At 46.8% G+C, this 16,730-nt stretch overlaps 1 protein-coding gene across 1 annotated transcript in view; it reads right to left on the bottom strand.

Annotated features, from left to right (window-relative positions):
• Nucleotides 1-16,730, bottom strand: part of SGPP2 (sphingosine-1-phosphate phosphatase 2) — a 542,910-nt gene that overhangs the window by 136,506 nt on the left and 389,674 nt on the right. The gene's annotated exons all lie outside the window — the stretch shown is intronic.

The raw sequence follows: 16,730 nt of genomic DNA on the forward strand, positions 1-16,730 counted from the left end.
CAATTGCTCCCAAGCTGTTCCATTCATACCGATCCTCCTCACAGTATCAAAGGCTGCTGATCGATCAAGCAAGATCAGTGCAACCCAGCCACCCTGATCGAGGGTCAACCTAATCTCCTCCGTAGCCTTAATAAGTGCGGTCTCCATACTGTGACCAGCATGGAAGCCGAATTGTGTAGCGCCCACTAGGTATTGGTGTTAATATAATCCCCCAATTGTAAGTTCAGCACCTTTTCAAAAATCTTGGCTGCCAAGTGGAGACAAAAGATGGGCCCATAGCTGTTGGGATAATTTGGTTCGAGAGAAGGTTTTTAATGAGAGGCAAAACCGCAGCCTTCTTCCATGTGGAAGAAAAAGAACCAGAAAGGCACATCAACAGAAAAATATCAGCCAGCTTGGTCCCAATAGTTTCATCTACTAAACTGTCAACAGAGGGTTGGGACATGGATTATCAGGTGAGCCTGATTTGGAGGCTTTAAGCAGATTGATAATTTAGTGGGGGCAGGCGGGGAGAAGAAGATAAATGTAGTGCCAGAGTCAATTGGCGCAGGAAGAAACTTGTCCGCCCCTGGGTCGCAGGAAAGAGTGGAAAAGTTGTTGAAAATATTCTCTACCTTAAGGCGGAATGTCTTATCCACTGAGTTGCAGAAGGATTAACTACAGTCTTCAGGTAGAGACGCAATAGTAGACATACGTTTTTTGACTGTTGAAAACAATTTCTTAGATGAATTGGCTGCAGACTATCTTTCTGGTAAAGTATAAAGATTTTGCCTTACAGATCAAAGCCTTATAACTAGACAGGCGGATCTTATATTTGTTGTTTTCACTGCTGCAGTAATTTACTCACCAACATCTTTCTTGCCTCCTACAGGCCTGTTTCAAGGTCCTTAACTGCTCGGAAAACTAAGAGGCAGTTGTGCAATGCCTTTTGAACTAAACTTTTTTTGCAGGGGCCAAGACGATGGAGGCTGCATCAAGCCATTGTGTATAATTCTCAACTGCTGAATCAGCATCACAAGATGAGTCAGGTAAAGTTTCAGTGAGCAATTGAGAGAGCTTGTCCATTTGAATCCTGTGCCAAGCACGAGAGAGGGTCCAAGTTGGACTGGCAGGGAAGCCTGACAAAAGTCTATAGAAGATATATATTTTAAAAATGGCACTATTCAATGACATGCAAGCCACGCCATTATGCTCTACGCCACTCTACACCACTGCACTCTATGTCACTGCACTCTACGCCACTCTATTCTACTCTGCACCACTTTACTCTACTCCACTGCTCTGTGTGTCACTATATGCCACTGAAGTCAAGGACACTCTACGCCACTGCACGCTACTCCACTTAAAGCCATTGCGCTCTATGTCTCTACAATGTATGCCACTGTATTCTACTCTGCACCACTGTCCTCTGCAGCACTGTTCTCCACAATACGTAACTCTGCGCCTCTGAACTCTACTCTGCATCACTCAACTCTATGCCGCTCTATGCCAATGTAGTCTACGCTACTACACTCCGAATAACTCCACACCAGTCTAATCTATTCTGCACCATTGTACTCCATGCCACTGCACTCTACACCTCTCTACTCCACACCTCTCTAGTATACGCCTCTCTACCATCAGCAACACCACCACCCTGCTGGACAACCTCGCCAACCTCGGTCTCAAGCAGCTGGTGACCACCCCCACCCAATACGCTGGACACACACTCGACCCCGTGTTCTCATCCAGCAAGGACATCACCTTCAGCCACGCCACCAGACTCCACTGGACGGACCACAGCTGCGTCCACTTCAGCTTCAGAAGGACCACGATCCACCACCACCAGCAACAGGTTGCACGCAGAAGCTGGAACAAGATCACAGCCGACCAGCTCGCGACTTCCCTGAGCATGAACCCTCCCACAAGCGCAACGAACCCAAGCCAGGCGGCCAAAAACCTCGCAAAATGGATCAGCAACTGCGCAGATGACCTCGCCCCTCTGAAGACCCCGCCTAGCAGACCCGGCAGCAAGAAAGCCCCATGGTTCACTGACGAACTCAAGAGCTCAAAGAAGAACTGCCGAGCACTCGAGAAAGCCTGGCGCAGAGACCCAACACCGAACAACATGACTGCCCTCAAGCTCGCCACCCGAAAACACCACCAACTGATCCACGCCACCAAGAAAACTGCATTCAAGGAACGACTGGACAGCAACGCACACAACAGCAAGGAACTCTTCAACATCGTTAAAGAGCTCTCCAACCCCAACACCGGAAACAACGACATCACCCCTTCGCAAGACCTCTGCAACTCCCTCGCCTCCTACTTCCACAACAAGATCGCGGACATACACAACAGCTTCAGCACTTAACCGGCGCATGCCATGACTGAACCACCGCCCCCCACCACCACCCTCCTCGCCTGGACCCCGATCAGCACCAAAGACACCATCCACACGATGAACTCCATCCACTCCGGATCTCCGACCGACCCCTGCCCTCACCACGTCTTCAACAAGGCCGACGCTGTCATCGCACCCCACCTGCGGGACATCATCAACACCTCCTTTGACACCGCTACCTTCCCGGAGAGCTGGAAGCACGCCGAACTCAGCGCTCTACTAAAGAAGCCATCAGCCGACCCCACCGACCTCAAGAACTACCGCCCCATCTCGCTGCTCCCGTTTCCTGCAAAAGTCATCGAGAAGACCGTCAACAAGCAGCTGGCCGCCTTCCTCGAGACGAACAGATCCCTCGACCTCTCGCAGTCTGGCTTCCGGGCCAACCACAGCACCGAGACCGCCCTGATCGCAGCCACCGATGACATCCGAGCCCTGCTCGACAACGGAGAAACAGCGGCCCTCATCCTCCTAGACCTCTCCGCGGCCTTCGACACTGTCTGCCACCGTACCCTAGTGCAGCGCCTCAGCAACGTCGGAATTCCAGGAGAAGGCACTGGAATGGATCATCTCGTTCCTCGCCGGAAGGACACAGAGAGTCCGCCTCCCCCCGTTCAGATCAGAAGCCACCGAAGTCATCTGCGGCGTTCCTCAAGGCTCCTCGCTCAGCCCAACCCTCTTCAACGTCTACATGAGCCCTCTCGCAGCCATCGCATGCCAACGCAACCTCAACATCATCTCCTACGCCGACGACACCCAGCTGATCCTCTCCCTCACCAACGACCCCGCCACCGCCAGAGCCAACCTACACGAAGGGATGACAGACGTAGCCAAGTGGATGATGAACAGCCGCCTGAAACTGAACTCGGACAAGACGGAAGTCCTCATCCTGGGATCTTCACCCTCCGCCTGGGACGACTCCTGGTGGCCCCCCGCCCTGGGCAGCGCACCCAAACCAACAGACCACGCACGCAACCTGGGCTTCATCCTGGACTCCTCCCTCTCCATGACCAGACAAGTCAACGCCGTCTCCTCGTCGTGCTTCAACATCCTGCGCATGCTACGTAAGATCTTCCGGTGGATCCCCACCGAGACCAGGAAGACGGTCACCCAGGCCCTCGTCACCAGCCGTCTGGACTACGGCAACTTCCTCTACGCCGGAACCACCGCCAAACTCCAGAAGAGACTCCAGCGGATTCAGAACGCCTCAGCACGACTCATCCTGGACATCCCCCGTCGCAGCCACATCTCCGGACACCTGAGAGATCTGCACTGGCTCCCGGTCAACAAGAGAATCACCTTCCGTCTCCTCACCCACGCACACAAAGCCCTACACAACCAAGGCCCAGGATACCTCAACAGCCGCCTCAACTTCTACGCTCCCACACGCCAGCTTCGATCGACCGGCCACGCCCTTGCCACCGTCCCCCGCATCCGAAGAGCCACCACAGGAGGAAGGTCCTTCTCCTACCTGGCCGCCAAGACTTGGAACTCCCTCCCGACCCACCTCCGCCTGACCCAGGACCACCTTGCCTTCAGGAAGCAGCTCAAGACCTGGCTGTTCGAGCAGTAGCGGACCCCCCTCCCCTAGCGCCTTAAGACCCTCCGGGTGAGTAGTGCGCTATATAAATGCTTTGATTGATTGATTGATTTATACCTCTCTACTCTGCCCTACATGACTTCCCTCTAATCTGAAAAAATCTACTCCATGCCATTGCAATCTACTTTGCACCACTCTACTCTACGTCACAGCACTCTACGTCAATGTACTTTATGCCACTTAACTCAAAACCAATGCACTCTATTCTAATCTACTATGCACCAATGCACTTTATGCAACTTCACTCGAGCCCATTCTACTCTGTCCTACGACACTCTGTTCCATTAAACTCTACTCCACAACATTTTATTCACTCTATGCCACTCTAAAACAATACTCAACTCTACGATGCTCTATGAAACTCCCTCTATGCCACTCCATGCCATTTTACTGTACTCTGTCCTATGACAAACGACTCCACTCTATGCCACTCCACTCCACTCCACTCTGTGCTTCTCCACTCTATGACACTCTATGCCAGTGGTTCTCAACCTGTGGGTCAGAGACCCCAGGGGTCCACGAAGCATCCTAGATGGTTCACGATTATTTAGAAAATGTAATTATATTAACAGATTCATAAAGTGTACATAAATAAAGAAGCTAAATGTACAATTAATTTAAAACAAATATTGTAAATGTGAAGGAATTTGAAATTGAAGGCTTAAAATGAAATTAGAATATTCAGATTGAATCGCGGGAGCAGTGCAGGTGCATCAAACAGAATATAGAATGGGCTATGAGTGGCCTCAATTGAATTTAGAAAAGCTCCAACCTTGCTGTTAAAATTACAATTTTGTTTTTTAGGCCAGGGTCCCTGGCTTCCAGTAATGAGTCAGAAGGAGGTTCCCGTGCTCCAGTAATGATTAAGTGGGGGTCCCCAGAAGTCAAAAGGTTAAGAACCACTGCCCCATGCCACTGAACCCTGTATTCTGTTACCTCGACAGGGGGCCGCCTGTATGAGCCTTAAGAGGTTTTTAGCTTTGCTGTATAAATCTAAGATTAAGAGATATGTGGGGATAACACTTTGTGCACCCTGCCCTTTCCTAACAAATTCAAGGTCATAACAAGTCTTCGAACTCTATCGGAAGTGTGAACATGCAAACAGAAAAGGAAGTCGGATGTAGAAGATGCTGGTAGGGCATGTGAAAATGCTTGCAGGATTTTAATCTGCCCGTACTACCAATGACTTTTTAGCCCACTTTTAGAAAATTGTGCTGAAAAATATAAAGTTTTGGCACCAGTTTTTCGGAGTTTTCTTAGGGACAGCGAATATTTAATACCTCGTGCGGCTTAAGCTTGCTTGATATACCATAGAGGCATTATTAAATGAGTGCCTCTTCATGATCCAAGTCTTTTTTAGCACATTTATCGGGAAATTATCCAGTAAATTTCAATATTTTAAAACATTTTCCTTCTTCGGTTGAGTAGGGGGCGAAGATCCCCCAAGGTTCTTTGAAGGACCTCAGGCTTGTTTGATTCCTTTTATTTGAGGTGGTTATTTATGCCAAAACACTCTCATAGTTTACTGGCAGCCACTTAGCTGGGCAGAGACCACCAAACTCTATTCACTTACATATTTTAGGCAGTAATCTTGTGATTCTTCGGGTAAAAGAGTGACAAGGGGCAGACTGCCCAAACAGGACTCTGAGAACAGAACTGTGGCCTTGGGAGCAGATGCTATTTTCAGAACTGGCTGTTCTGAGATACCATCAACCTAGCCACACACGAAGGAGCACCACAGAAATCCCAATGAGCACCAATATGATGTGCCACAGAGAAAAATAAGGATTCTGGGTACTGGAAAATGTCAGTATTCAATTCAATTCAATTCAATCTTTATTCGGTTAAAAAAAACCTTGTAAGATACAATACATACAACTACTAAATACAAGCGGATACAAAGTCACAGAAAAATGTGGGTACAATTAGCAGCACTTTTTCTTGTATCAAATAATACAGAGTATATAATTACATTTCCCTGAGGGTTTTTTATTTTTTTGGTTGCAAGGCAGTTCATCGTAGTCAGCTTTCCTCATCTAACGAGATCACTTAATAAATATACAGAATAAAACAATCTAATATTTTCTATATAAAACAGTACCAGGATCACTAAAAACAACAATATTATGCTAGCCAGTTCTTTATACTTCTGCACCTAACTTATACGTTCAATTCTAGCCAGCGATAGTGCAATACAATAGTAGATAAAGTTAGATTTTAAAACCTTTCCTCTTTCTGATCAAAGCTACACATAAGAGGAAACGGCTCAGGCTGAACACTATCGGTTGAGAGGTGTCGCCCTTAAAAATTCTAAGCCCAACCCCAATGTGGCGAATGCCTAACATTTTGCATATGGGCTTTAACCATTTTTTCCTTGCGTTAAGATATGCAGGACATATAAATAAAACATGAGACTCATCCTCTTTCAACCCCATTTCACAGAGCTCACATAAAACTGAAACAGTATTCCTGTCTGCACCCTTATTACAGTGCCATTTGATTGTCCTGTCCCTCGTTTGCAAAATGCTGTACCGGAATTTTAGATATAGACTTTTAGCCAACGGGGGGTAGATTTCATCCATAAGGGGCTCTAGTTGCATATTCATTATTACTTCAGTATTCATATACAGCTGTTTTTAATCATATCTATGGTCATTTAACCACATCCATGCTTATGACGAGCCCAGCTCGTCATGAGGCACAGTGGAGCTGTGCTCATGACGAGCTGGGCTTGTCATAACGGCCGCGACACTCCCACCCGTGGCGAATTCCCCGCCTGTGCGGGCGTTCTGAAGGAGTGGGCGGAGTCATGACGAGTCCAGCTCGTGATGAGCACAGCTCCACTGTGCGTCTTGATGAGCTGGGCTCGTGATGAGTACCGCGGCGCCACGGCCCCCCTTTCTCCCCCCCCCCACGCTGTGCGGGAATTACCCCAGCGGCGAATGGGTTAAAAAGCTGCAAGAGTGCTATAAATTAACTCATGTGGACACATTTGGAAACCAGTATAGGCAAAGCTAGGGAGGAAAAAAACTGAAGGAATCTGCTCCCTAAACACAATGGCCTTATTGTTGCGATGGAAATTTTAAATGAAAAAAGCTGTAGACTACAATTTTACTAGACGCGTATGGGTGTTTCCTAGCAGGCAGGTGAGCTTAGAACAGATACAGAAACCCCTTTAGGCGTGAATGCATATCACAAGAAAATAGGATTCTTGCTAATTTAAAGAAAATGTACAATTGGCTTTGAAATACTGTAGCCTGAAGGCATAGTTTAAAAATTCAAGGGAGACAAAAACAATGAAAAACGATAAAGAATGGACAGAAAAAAGCGTTAGCAAAGTAAAGTTTTGTCCCATTCGCCCTGGCAACTCTACTTAGGTGAATTTAGGCTAAATGCTGCCACTCACAGTGCAAGAGAGTTGGCTGAAGCAGGTTAGCTGACCCATTGTCCCTGGTGTTAAGCTGTAGTGGTCAGGCGCAAAAAGTGACTTACAAATTACCGACCAATAGATGAAGAAGACTAACCCAAAGCCCTCATCGTGCGTATATATGTATTTTTAATACTATTTTTGTATATAGGAGGGTGTTTCTAGGTCAGACATAAAAATATTGGGGGATTCTCTCCACTCGACCTCCTCCTTCCCAACCTCTTAAAGAAATTACCCAACAGTGAGAGTGTGGCTTAACAGCTAGAGAAGCAGACTTTGAAGTTGGGAAACCAGGTTCCAGTCTGGCAGGAGACTCAAACATCCTGTGAATCTGGGCAAATCACAATCTCCCCATGCCTAGAAATGAATGTGTCCGTCTGTAATGAAACTGGTGCGTAATGAAAGCGCTCCAATACCTTTGGATAGAGTTCCTGCTATATAAAACTGCAAAAACAAAAAAACTCTCACTTGGAGCCATCAGTTTCCCATTGAAAGATTTAGTGCTCAATTGTGGGGGTGGCGGGCACCGCCAAACATTTTTGGGGAACCGCCTGTTTTCCATCATCACACTCTGCCCCTGAGCAGGAGAGAGAAAGGAACAAAAGGAAGAAATAATGCAGAAAGAGAAAGATTGGAAAACAGTGACGAAGAGGGAAAGAAGGGATGAAAAATAACTTTCAAGAGAGATAGAGAAACAGGGATTGTAGGGCAGTGAAAGAAAGACATGAGGTGGTTCAAAACGAAGAAGCTTTCATATTCGGCTAAGGGCCGGACTGGCCATAGCGGGCAACGGGCGTTTCCCCAATGGGCCGTATGGGTGAGTTTTGGGCTCCTGGGGGCTGTTTTTTTGTTAGCTGGAGCCGTCAATATCGGCCTCCTGTAACAAAACCGTCCGAAACCGGCCCTAGCAAACAGCGCAGCCTCACCCTCAAGGGGCCGGGCGAGCAGTTTGCCTTGGCTACCCTGGCATCCGGCAGAGCTGGAGGCAGGCTTCGAAGGAAAACTTTGAACCCCTGGCTTTCTTTATATGTTCCCCCCCCCCCCCCCCCCATCCTACAACAATTTACGTAATATGTCTCCATGCCTTGTGCGTTTCAACGCAAGTTTGAACTCTTTTTAGGGTACAATAAGGAATGATGTCCTGTGGACAGTGGTGCGGAGGTAATGCTGGGCAGGGCGGGGGATAGAAGAGCTGCCAACTTACACGGTGCCACCGTGTGTCACACGATATCGCCTCCCCTATGAGCTCACACGGCGAGGAACCGACGTCACACGGTGGGAGGGAAAACAGCTGGAAACCACTGCACAAAAAATGGCTTGTCAGCTGTTTTTGAAGCCTCTGAGTAGCCGATGTCAATTAAAGAGTGCGGCCACAACAACCTCGGCAACCTTTTGTTCGTTTTTTGTTTGTTTTTTGGAGGGTGGCAATCGAGGATGGAGAGGGCTGAAGTACATTTTACAGGAGCAGTGCTATGCACGTCTCCCCCCCCCCCCCCCCGCTTCACTGCCACGCCCCTCCTCACACGTTGACATGTTTTATTAAGTTGGCAGGTCTGGGATAGCGGTCGGCAGGTTAGTGACTTTGTTGTCAGCCAGTGCTCCCTCCCGGCAGACGTGCGAGGGAGCCTGTCTCCTGTAACCCACCCTGACAATGTTACTAATTAACCAGTTTCTCGTGTAATGATTCTCTAACTGGGGCCGCCGCTCGGCCCGTGATGTACTTGGGAGGAGAATGGGCCGGCAACGACCCCATCACGGCGTGTGGGAAGGAATGCTTGTCCTGTAAATGTCCTTGCTTTGGGGGACTGTGCGGCGGGTAACGTTTTATTGGCGCATCGTAAATATCCGAAAGGGACAGAGTGGCAGAAATCCCGGGGGCAGGTGCCGGCGGAGATCGTAAATCAGAGGCGGCCGTGAAGGGACGCCTCAGACTGCGCGTCCCGGGGGCCCTCGGTCGAAGAGGCGGCGAGGGGGCGTTGAGTGCATACTCTGAGTGCCCGTCTCTGTGCACCACTGTATGCGTGTCGTGGCGCCACTGGGACAATGGGCGTCTTTTTACAAAGCTCTCAGCGTTCGATCGACGTTTAGTCCAAATGCACTGGCGCGTGGGACACAATGACGTTTATAAATGTGTAACATTTTGGGTGAGAGCGGTTTAAGTCGCATCCATATTCTTTAATTATTATCCACGTTCATTTTACTAATTCATTTGGTCATGTGTTTGGAGCCCACCGCGTTCCCTCAAAAACCAAAGGCAGCCTCCTCCAATAGTCCTTAATTTTCTTGTTTTTTCTATCCAAAATGCCAAATGTATTATGTAAACGTGCCCCGCTGCCAACCAAAGCTTTCTTGGCGTTGGCTAAAGAAGCGGTTTGCGAAAGACTGGAGAGCGTTCACAGCAGTGTCCATATAAAACACTCCGGCCCTTCCTCCATAAGCAGTGGTCATTTTGATCTAGGGGGACACAGGTGGTGGAGGGCCTAATGTGTGCAGATGGTTGGCACCAGCATAATTTTGGGGGAATGGGCTTTATTTTTAGCTCTGCTGTTAGCCAAGACCTTTAGATTTTACTAAAATGTTATAAATAACATTCTGAGGAGCTTTCAGCCAACCCTGTTCATTCATTGGCCCGTTGCTTTGTCATTCACATTTTTCTTCCACCCAATAGAGCATAGGCCATGGGGCAATGGGTCAGCCTACGTCAGCCACTGACTAAAGTCAGTGTGAGTGACTGCATTCTACTCTTTTACAAGGAGCACACTCACTCTCAAAGTAGGCCCAGTGAGTATCAGGTTCTATTAAGGTAATGTATGCTTTTTGGGACCAAAACATATTCTTGCTTTTAGCCAAACCAAAGCAAGCATTGACACATTCAAGAGAACAGCAGCATACTTCAGACCTACTGGCCTTGCCAGTGCATCTATACTCATCAGACTCTGATCAAGAGCGGGAAAGAGAAAGGGAGAAAGGAGGAAAGGAAATAGAGAAAAACATTAACAGAGGAATGAGGCAGGGATGAAACATTATGTGCAAGAGTGAGATAAAAAGACAGGAAGTGTAGGATGATGGAAGAAATGAGGTGGAAAGAAGACTAGACATACTTGCTAATTGGCTACTCCATCATTTGGTGGTGCTAGTAGTGGGGTCCTAAGAAAACGTTTGGCCCTAGAAGTAAAATTTACTTCCCTTATGTAACAGTTTTTCTGGTGGCTACACCATCTCCCTGCAGATTCTTTGCCTTAATCATATTCTCCCAGACAAACTGATCCGGAAAAGTATTTCCCCGGCAGCAGCCCTCGAGCCCTACCAGGTGGCTCCATGCCGGTCCTACTGCATTTCCGCGCACCAGACATGATGGTAAGAACGTATAACAGGCCTTGATCAGGTTATTGATGTCCCTTCCAGTTACTTCCTCTGCGCCTCAGGGAGGTACGTGGAAGAGAATCAAGATGTAATCAACGGAGGCACCAATAACAGCACCTAACATGTTTGCGTACAGTCTTGGTACATATGTCATTGGCTCGGCAGAGGGAGAGAGAATGGCGAAGAAGCTGCAGAAAATCTAGCTACTGAAAGTAAATAACTTTTACGTCTGATGGGTACATATTCATGAAGAATGAGTCAAAAGCGGAGTGGGAAGAAACAGACCTTGCAAACATTCTAGAAAACCTGCCTCTAAGTGTAACCCTAAACAATGATCGCAGATCAAGGAGATGCATACAAACTGACTAGGCAATTAGGCAACCCTTGATTATAGCTACAATCACCCCTATTGCACAACAGATAGTACAAAATGCATGACATAAGAAAGGTGGGTTTTGTGGTGGCCAAGATGACTTCTGTAAATTCATCAGGGAGTCAGACCGACTCTAGTCAATCTCCACGTATGCAGCTACATTGGGGTGTCGCACATGACCATTATACTATGAGAACAGGTCTTCCCATTGCTGTACAGGAGGAGGCGGCCAAATAGGGAGTGCCAACAGAGTTGCGTTCCAGATCCTCCTTGCCTAATATGGGGTGATAAGGATCCTCCTATACAGTCTTCATGACTTTCGGAGGATGCCGTATCCATGGAAACGAGTCCTGCAGGCCCTCCAACTAGCTGAACTAAAGGTGTGCCCCTGGGAACTATTAAAAAGGAAGTGTATGGTACAAACTGATGGCACTTCCTGTTCTGGACTGTGGCTTAGAGGTTCACGGATAGACTGCTCAATCTGTAGAACATTACCTCAATTACTCTGGGGTGTAGTTCACACTCATGATCCTAAAGTGAGAGGCAACTGTGTCTTCTCTCACATTGACAGACCCCATCAGATGGGGCACTTCCAAGAAAATGCCCCTTCACTGTGCCTACTGCCACAGGCAATTTACTCCCCAAGATGAGGTCCACGACCCCACTCCAACCTGCCTGCTGATCTAAAGGACAGTGTTGTCCGGCAGAATCTGAAAGGCGCTCCCTGAAATTGAGGGAGGAAAGCAGTGCTTACTTTGTAAAATAATAAGTGATGCTGCCCAAAGTTTTTCTTAGGAGCCTGCAACCAGAACTGACAAATATTGAGATTAAGGAATAAACTGCCTGCATAGTCTTGATTCCACCCAGGTCTCATTCTTCTACCCACCTTACACTCCATTTCCCTTTATTTCACAATTGAAGATTATTTTTCATTCCTACTTTCTCCATTTGTCTCTGTTTCCCCATCTTTCTCTTTTGCTTCCTTTCGTTCTTTTGTGTTTTTCCCTCTCTTACACTGGGTCACTGTCTGATGAGGAAATCGGAGTCCCAGTTCCCAAAAATAAGTGCCACTGGGCTGCACCTGCAACCACCAGCTCAATTTAAGCATGGGAGAAAAACCTTCAAGGTAAAGTGGGCTGCATGCAATTCTCCCACATTTATGTGCAGATACTGCACTGACATGGACCACAGGCCCCACGCTGTTGCCTAGATGGGTGCCACAGTCCAGCAAGGAGACATCTGTGACAACAGTAGCCTGCACTTTGAGGGCAGAAAGAATGTCCAACCTCATGACTGGAGGGGTACTTCCACCAGTGCAGGTCTGGGTGAACTGACTGGGAGAGCTGCATTTGAGCCAAGAGGCTCCCTTTTGTGTTGGAGACATTGCTTCTGCAGGCACCACCACTGTAGGCCCCCATCTGCCACCTGGTGAGGAGATCCAGCAGGATTCACTAAGCCATGAGGATGGGCAGATGTTAGTTGTACAGGACCAGGGGATATGTTTGAGTCAGAAATCTCAGACTCATCTCCATAATATCTAGGATTCTCGGAGTCAAAGGAAAGGCCTTACTGCGGGTAGTGTCTAGCACCGCTCCTATAACCCTATTTGTAGCTCTCTATTGTATAAAATAATTTTGTAGGTTGAATCCAGACGCTGTCCATGGGCACAGGAAGAGTACGTGATGTGCCCAAAATCACAGGATGTGGAGCCGACACAGACTAGAACCGAGATACCCAGCTCCCCTGTCAGCATCCCTGACTGCTGCTCCACCCCACTGGGTTAAAAAGGTTAGAAGCCTGGGCTGTTACTCAATTGTTACAATGTTGATTACATTAGTGCAGAGGTAGTTAAACAGCATATTACACAAACAAAAGGACTATCCTATCTTGTGACAAAGCTAACATCTCTTCTCAACCCCACCAATTTCACCTTTCAAAAGAACGGTGGTATATCATTTCATCCCTAGTGACTGGCCCAAAAAGAGTGCAGGTACTTTTTGTGCAGTCTGGAAACAGATCAGGTGTAGAGCTTTTACAATAATATTGTCAGACATGTTGTCAAGGACTGTGCAAAGGCTAATTGGAGTAATAGAGACAGATTTAAGGCATGCTGCTGGAACGAAAAGAGCCGACCGAGCTGCGGCTAATTAAAGTACTGTTCATGAGTCCACAATGCATGCAGCGTGCATCGTAGTGCCATAGCAGAGAGCTTGTGCAATTGTTTAGGTACTCCCTATATTTAGGTATGAGACTTCTAGGTCAGTCCTTTTACCTCTCTTGGTATTTTCCAGGCAACATTGATGTATGAGGCTTCTGTCAGAAAGACCTCTTTCAGATCTGGTCTGTCACAGAATGTTAGCGTCTCACTTCAGCCTCTTGTGTTGTATTTTAAAACGGGCGTTTAGAGATGTTTCATATAGTAGCATTGTGTGTACCTGTTTCCGAGCCACCAATCCAGCAACTGCAAAGGTTTGACATTTGGTATGGATTTGGGCCATATTTTAGATCCAATAAAGAAAGAAATACTTTAGCTGAAAATTTCTTCTTTTTCTGACATTTTTCTATTCCAAAGTAGTGTAGCCTCAAGACGGTGAAAAAAAAAGGTTCAAAACACGAAGAAAAAAAACGAAATAAAGGAAGACAGTGTGGTTGCAAAGTGGCCAGATTGGTTTTATTTACAACCACACATATTAGCGCCACTTTATAGAGTTTGCCAGTGAAGCGCTACTTTTATTTTCTTGTCTTTCTTTGAAAAACATTGTTTTCCTCATGTCTGGAAGTGCACCATTCCTGGAGGTACAGCAATACCTGGTTGATGGGTAAACCTTTTAATGTGATCCTTATCAGCTGTTTTTTTCTTATATTAGTTTTACAAAATGTGTACCATGGCTCTGAGTTCAGGGATGTGGTCTCGCTAATCCAAACTGCTTTAGTTTTGTAAGGATAGAAGCAGTGGACATTGAAACGGGTCCCTTCCGGGCCCTGTAGTCATGTCCTTAACTTTTCAGACAAAAACACGCATTGATTTCTGAATAACAAGTGAAAAACATTAAGGTAATCATGTTGTTCCTGCTTACTTTCACATGCTTTACTTAATCTTGCATTCCCTAGGAGTGTTAGCTTTTTTCCAGGATGTTGTTTCAGCAAGCATATTACTCGTCTCCCCTCCCTCATAAACTATTTCCCATTTTCTGGTTCTCCATGGCTGCAAGGCTATATGAATGGCAGTAGCACTATGCAAATATCATCACTCCACTGCATACAAAAAAACAAAAGTAAAAAACCTTGTCATTTTCAATGCCAAGAGCTCTAACTTTCACAAATGCAAGACCGACTGCATTGCAAATGCTTGTTTCTTCAGCCAGCTGAACCTCAGATGCCGAAACATAATACTCCAATTACATACCATGCTTTGTAATAAATATTTGTTTAAATGCTGATCGATGAACATTAATTACATTTCTATTGAACTTAAATTAAGATATTTCCTTAGGTGCTGTCTGAATAAATTTTGAAATAAACATCATGGCCATTCATAATGGAAATTAGACATTTTTTACCATGTGGATAAATAGAACGAAACATACACATGAAATCATGTCTTTGCTTCTTAGCGCTTTACTTTGTCATGGGCTGCTTCAAACCGTGGCAGCACAAAAGAAGAGGGAGGGTATGACTGAGCAACGCGAGTTATGTGGAAGGAAAGAAATGAATAAGTACTGTAAAAAGTTAATCAGCCTTGCCTTTTGGATTTCCCGATACAGACTTATTGGGTTTGCCAATGGCTTTTGCTAACACTGTTCAGCATCATCAGAAAGAAAAAAATATGGTTATTGCCAATGCTGAACAGTATTAGCAAAAAAAAAGTGATGATACGTATGAGTATATGCATCATCACACATGCGCACATACTGTTATGATGCTAAAGTGGGTGCTGTGTAGTGGCAGATATCACCAAGCACGAGTGCCCATAAATCATGACACGATGGCCATTTTGTTTTTAAATTAGCATTCCTAGATGGCGGGTGCCAGTCTTGGAACAGTAAACTAAAAAAAGAAGCAGACAAGTAGCAAATTGCCCGCCAAAAATAGAAAAATATTTTAAAAGTGTGATGAGGCGGGGCAGAGGAGCAACATAGGAGCTGGTGGGGGATAGAGGAGGAAGTCAATGTCACAGAGTCGAAGAGTAAATGGGAGAGAGGCAGGGCTAGACAGGCCTTTTATTCAACTGGGGAAATCTGGAGCTCTTGGCGGATGGTTTTGAAAGGCCAGGGCTAGTTATGGTGCTTCTGTCACTTTCCACAGTTCCCAGAGGATAATTGCAGCAGGCAGGGGGGGGCTTCAAGAGAAAGAGCGCGTGAGCAAGAGACAGAGAGAGGTGGAAGGTCTAAAGTGATCAGAGGGAGAAGAGAGAGAGGAGAGAGAGAATGGATGGATAGTAAAGAGAGAGACTGTGCTAGGAAATGAAGGGCGAGGGGCTTGTTTGAGCATTTTTGGTGCCAGTGATGCTTTTTGGGTCTTGTCTATTCTATCCCATAGGGATGGGAGGCGAGATTATAGTGAGGCTTCAGAAAAGTCTCCCCAAACAGCGGATTCGATACAGTTCATGTGAGCAAGGCACGTGCACATCACACACCATGTTTTATCAGCTTGTGAGCCTCGGCATCAGACTTCAAAGGATACGCTCCCCCGCCCCCCCATTAGACTTCAAAGGAATCCGCTCCATTCCCCGACCCCCCCTCACCCCCCAACGCAATGCAGAGAGCTTGTTTTTCACTGCTCCAAGAGGCTTCTTTGTATCAGCCTGACTGCATGCTTGTTTAATGTGGTGGATACTCACTGCTATCTAGTGGCCATGTTTTATTGTGAAAAGCTTCAGCTTCCTGCCCGTCCCTGAGCCTCGTCCTCCCCGCACAGCGGGTGACATGACGCTATACAGGCAGCAAGCATGCGCTGTAAACAGTGGGAGACTCGGTGCGGTGCTGCACACACACTGCAGGCTGTCAGTCGGGGGATTACTCCACAACGATATATACTATTGTGGACTTTTGCTGGAAAAACTGGTCCAAGCGAACAAGCAACACAGCCAACCTCTTTTTTGGGTGACGTTACGCACGTTTTCAACAAACCCTTCACTGTAAGGGTTGCTGAAAATATCTTTACACAAGGCAGGCAGTGTTGCTTGCTGGGCTTCAACCCATCACGCAATGCTCCACGTGGCCAGGATCTAAACCCAGCATCTCAGGGAAAGCCTCAGTTTCTTGTAAGATTCGTCAGAAAGGCCCCAGTCTCAGGAAACCAACAGGACTGATGACAATCTGAAGACCTGTATCGCCAGCATTCGTCACTTAATTGTTAACATTCAGCTAGCAGACGTAAGAAGCAGGCAAGAAAAACCGGCTGGAAAAATGTGTCATTACAAGGACACTGACTAACAGCTATCGCCGTTTGATGTGCAGGAACTATAGAGCATTTAAAACACACCCTTGTTCAAACAGGCGTGGTTATTGAAAGGAGATGAACTTTCAACAGCCTGGGAAAGGCAAGTTGCCCACAAAGCCTCCCCCTCTCTTGCGTTATTCAGCAC

Source organism: Lissotriton vulgaris, chromosome 11 (genome assembly GCF_964263255.1).
Source record: "Lissotriton vulgaris chromosome 11, aLisVul1.2, whole genome shotgun sequence".
In the NCBI taxonomy this organism is placed as follows: domain Eukaryota; kingdom Metazoa; phylum Chordata; class Amphibia; order Caudata; family Salamandridae; genus Lissotriton; species Lissotriton vulgaris.